This window comes from Amblyraja radiata, chromosome 4, assembly GCF_010909765.2.
Source record: "Amblyraja radiata isolate CabotCenter1 chromosome 4, sAmbRad1.1.pri, whole genome shotgun sequence".
Classification (NCBI taxonomy): Eukaryota; Metazoa; Chordata; class Chondrichthyes; order Rajiformes; family Rajidae; genus Amblyraja; species Amblyraja radiata.
This window is the reverse complement of record NC_045959.1, coordinates 101,336,589-101,341,977: the sequence shown is the minus strand read 5'-3', so window position 1 is coordinate 101,341,977 and position 5,389 is coordinate 101,336,589.

Genomic DNA, 5,389 nt, shown 5'->3' with positions numbered 1-5,389 from the left:
GGCTGAAGGGCCTGTTTCCATGCTATATCCCCAAAGTCTAAAGGCCCAGAGCCCTTTGTCAGAACTGAGAGCCACATGAGGAACTGCAGGTACTTGAGTAACATCTATAGTCAGTAAACAACTTCCTGGGCCATGGGGAAATTACAGCAATTTCTGTGCTGTAATACTCAATGACAACTGTCCAATCAAATTAATTATGTTCCAATCTAAACTAGGTATACTGGATAGTGTATAGAAATCCTTTTACTGTGGACATGATCAAATAAACGTCAGGAAGTTCCCTATCTGTATTGCCTAATGGAGAACTGCGCGTCCATTGAGCAAGATAGACACAAAATGCTGGAGTAACTCAGCGGGGCAGGCGGCATCTCTGGAGGAAAGGAATGGTTGATGACTCGACCCTAAACGTCACCCATTCCTTCTCTCCAGAGATGCTGCCTACCCCGCTGAGTTACTCCAGCATTTTGTCTCCATCTTCAATTTAAACCAGCATCTGCAGTTCCTTCCTACACACGGTCCATGAAGCAACACAGGAGGGGAAGTTAGGGGCGAAAGCAGGCGGGTAGTGCAGGCCCCGCAGAACAGGTTAGAGGAATAAGGCATCGCGCCCTGCAGGAAACATCGAACATAGGCCAGTGCAGCACAGGAACAGGCCCTTCGGCCCACAATGCCTGTGCCGAGCATGATGCCAAGATCGATTAATAGAGTCAAAGAGTAATACAGGGTGGAAACAGGCCCTTCGGCCCAACTTGCCCACACCGGAGAACAATTTCCCATCTACACTAGTCCCACCTGCCTGCGTTTGGCCCACATCCCTCCAAACCTGTCCTATCCATGTACCTGTCTAACTGTTTCTTAAACGTTGGGATAGTCCCTGCCTCAACTACCTCCTCTGACAGCTTGTTCCATACTCCCATCACCCTTTGTGTAAAGAAGTTACCTTTCAGATTCCTATTAAATCTTTTCCCCTTCACCTTGAACCGATGTCCTCCGGACCTCGATTCCCCTACTCTGGGCGAGAGACCCGATTTATTCCTCTCGTGATTTTACACACCTCGATAAGATCACCCCTCATCCTCCTGCACTCCAAGGAATATCATACCTGCCTGCACTTGATGCTTATCCCTCCATTCCCTGGCCCTTGTGGCTAAGGGGATCAGAGAGTATGGAGAGAAGGCAGGTACGGGATACTGAGTTGGATGATCAGCCATGATCATATTGAATGGCGGTGCAGGCTCGAAGGGCCGAATGGCCTACTCCTGCACCTAATTTCTATGTTTCTATGTTTCTATATCCACGTGCCTATCTAAAAGCCACTGAATCACCACTTATGTATCTGCCTCCACCACCACCCCTGTGTAAGAAAAGAACTTGCCCTGCACATCACACCTGGAGTATTGTGTGCAATTTTGGTCCCCTAATTTGAGGAAGGACATTCTTGCTATTGAGGGAGTGCAGCGTAGGTTTACAAGGTTAATTTTCGGGATGGTGGGACTGTCATATGCTGAGAGAATAGAGCAGCTGGGCTTGTACACTCTGGAATTTAGTAGGATGAGAGGGAATCTCATTGAAACATATAAGATTGTTAAGGGCTTGGACACACTAGAGGCAGGAAACATGTTCCCGATGTTGGGGGAGTCCAGAACCAGGGGCCACAGTTTAAGAATAAGGAGTAAGCCTTTTAGAATGGAAACGAGGAAACACTTTTTCTCACAGAGAGTGGTGAGTCTGTGGAATTCTCTGCCTCAGAGTGGCGGTGGAGGCAGGTTCTCTGGATGCTTTCAAGAGAGAGCTAGATAGGGCTCTTAAAAATAGCGGAGTCAGGGGATATGGGGAGAAGGCAGGAACGGGGTACTGCTTGGGGATGATCAGCCATGATCACATTGAATGGTTGTGCTGGCTCAAAGGGCCGAATGGCCTACTCCTGCATCTATTGTCTATCACCTTTAACGGGAACTTTGTCGTCCCTCACCTTAAAGCAATGCCCTCTGGTCTTTGACCACCTTGGGGATAAAGGTTCTGCTTGTCTACCCTGTCAATTACTCTCATCATTAGATATAAGAGAACATCTAAGTTATACAATAACATCCACAAGGCCTAAATGTATTTTTCACTTAGGTATCATTTATATTGAATGAATGAATATGTTTATTTGTATTCACATACAAGGAATTTGCCTTGGTGCTCCACCCGCAAGTGACAACATGACATACAGTGACGGTTAGGAATGAGACATAAAACATTAAGCATTAATAATAAAACATTATCGATTAAACATGTGAATTGAATAAAATACTAGAGCAAAAGGAGGCTACAGATTTTTGGTTATTGAGTAGAGCTACTGCTCGTGGGAAAAAAGCTGTTTTTTATGTCTGGCTGTGGCAGCTTTGACAGTCCGGAGTCACCTTCCAGAGGGAAGTGATTCAAAGAGTTTGTGGCCAGGGTGAGAGGGGACAGAGATGATCTTACCCACTCGCTCCCTGGCCCTTGCAGTATACAGTTCATCAATGAAGGGAAGGTTGCGGCCAATAACCTTATATTGTACTTTCTGTTCATCACTTGGTGCCCAATCTACCTCTACCCCATTGCGGACATTAGACTTTGTCCATGGAACTGATGCGCAACAATGCTGAGAACTATATTCTGCACTCTGGAACCACGAACGGTCATAAGTGATAGGAGCAGAATTAGGCCATTAAGTATACTCCGCCATTGAATCATGGCTGATCTATCTCTCCCTCCTAACCCCAATCTCCTGCCTTTTCTCCTCAAAATCCCTGACACTTGCACTAATCAACAATCTATCTATCTATCTATCTATGCCTTAAAAATATCCATTGACTTGGCCTTCACAGCCTTCTGGGGCAATGAATTCCACAGATTCACCACCCTCTGAGTAAAGAAATTCCTCCTCATATCCTTGCTTAAGGAATGCCCTTTAATTCTGAGGATGTGACCTCTAGTCCTAGACTCTCCCACTAGTGGAAAAATCCTCTCCAATTCCAAGCCTTTCACTACTTAGTAAGTTTCAATGAGGTCCCCCCCCCCCCTCATTCTTCTAAACTCCAGCGAGTGCAGGCCCAGTATTGTCAATCGCTCATCATGTTAACCCACTCATTCCTGGGATCGTTCTTGTAACCTCCTCTGGACCCTCTCCTCAGAGCACATCCTTCCTCATACTTGAGATTATAATTTCTTCACCATACGCAGGCCGTCCATTTATAATAACCCCCTTTTAGCGATTACCTCTTGATAACAGGCCTTCATGTTCCCTTCATGTTGGGGGAGTCCAGAACCAGGGGCCACAGTTCAAGAATAAGGGGTAGGCCATTTAGAACGGAGATGAGGGAAAACATTTTTACCCAGAGAGTTGTGAATCTGTGGACAAGTATTTATAGCTCGATTCTTCTCACCAACACCCTCGCCCCAGCATTTTGTGTTTATCTTCGATTTAACCCAGCAACCTGCAGTTCCTTCCTTGTTTCTACACTCCAAGATTTAACTGGAACCCATAGGGCAACTTTTTCACTCAGACAATGGTGGGTGTATGGGACAACCTGCACAGGAGGTAGTCGAGGCAGGTACTATAACAGCATTTTAAAGACAGTACATAGATAGGATGGGTTTAGAGGGATCTGGGACTAGCTTAGATGGTCGAGTTGGGCCGAAGGGTCTATTTTAAGAATAAGGGGCAAGCCATTTAGAACGTAGATGAGGAAAATCTTTTTCACACAGAGGGCTGTGAATCTGTGGAATTCTCTGCCTCAGAAGGCAATGGAGGCCAATTCTCTGGATGCTTTCAAGAGAGAGTTAGATAGAGGTCTTAAAGAGTCAGGGGATATGGCGAGAAGGCTGATTGTGGATGATCAGCCATGATCGTATTAAATGGCAGTGCTGGCTCGATGGGCCGAATGGCCTACTCCTGCACCTACTGTCTATACTCTATGCATTCACCCTGTCTATTCTCCTCATGATGTTATTGATGGAACAGACTTTTCAAGGAATTACTACATTCGCTGTCTGACTAGATTAGGTATAATTCCACTGTCAACACGTCCAGCAACAAGTGTATCACAGTTTTGACGGTGTTGTCGAGTGGGGAAGATGGAAGTATACCAAGGTTGCCTACTTGGCTGCATTCCAAAAGTTGACCGAGCCACATCGTCCTGAGCCAGTGGAAGATTTGCTCCACCAGGAACCAGCTAGATTTGAACCCCCCCCCCCCCCCAATCATCATGAATCCCTAGAACATGGGTCTTCACTTCTGCGCCTACTTTAGAAGGAAGTTAATCGCTACATCGCAGATTAGTAGCATTTCTGGCCAGATTCTTTGTTCGTCCACATTTCCAGCACAGCGCCACTTCGCTTCGAAACAAGTGACGTTCAAACACACACAGGGAAGGGAGTTCATGCAACTGATCAGAATGTATATCAACAGGATGCTGATTTAAAAAAAGAAAGAAAAGCTAACAATTAATGGCGTGACTATTTTTAAAAAAAATTTGGAGGGGGGGGGGAGAGAGAGAATCCTGCATTGGACACAGGAAAGGGAGGGGGGGGGGGGAGGACAGAAACGGCAGCAGTGATGATGGTTAAACATTGCACGCAGGAAAAACAAACATCCGCAATAAGCAGCTAACGCGAGTAGCAGGAACACAACAGTGTCTCCAACCTCATCCTCAGCAACTGCAGAGCCCGGCGACACGGCTGTTTAGTTACGCCATGAACAACAACAAAAAAAAGCTAACGCAAGCGGTTTAGAAAAGCACCCGGCTGGTCGTCTGGCTGTAAGAAAATAATGAGGGGAGGAGGGGAGAAAGTGTGGCTGATATGGGATGAAGGAAATAAAGTGCAGTGCCTTTAAATGTCAACACCATTGCATTTAGACAGGGCTCCGAAGGGAGGGGGGAGGGTGTTGGTGAGAAGAATCGAGCTATAAATACTTGTCCAAAGTGCCCCTTCATGTTGCTCCGCTGCACAGTTGCCTTGGCTTTGTCTTTTCTCTCGCTTTTCTCCTCGTCTCTCTCACACACACTCACCCTCTCACACACACTCACCCTCTCACACACACTCACCCTCACTCTCACACACTCACTCTCACACTCGCTCTCTCTCACACTTTATCCCTCACTCTCTCCCACTGACTGTAACACACTTACTCTCTTAACACTCACTCCATTGCACACTCTCTCTCTCTCTCACTCACTTTTTCACACTTTATCTCCCACTCACTCACACACACTGACTGTAACACACTTACTCTCTTAACACTCACTCCATCGCTCACACACACACTCTCACCCACACTCACTCACTCTCTCTCTCACTCACTCACCCCACCCGGCGCCTCGCAGCACCACCCCGGCCACAACCCCCACCCCCCCTCCCC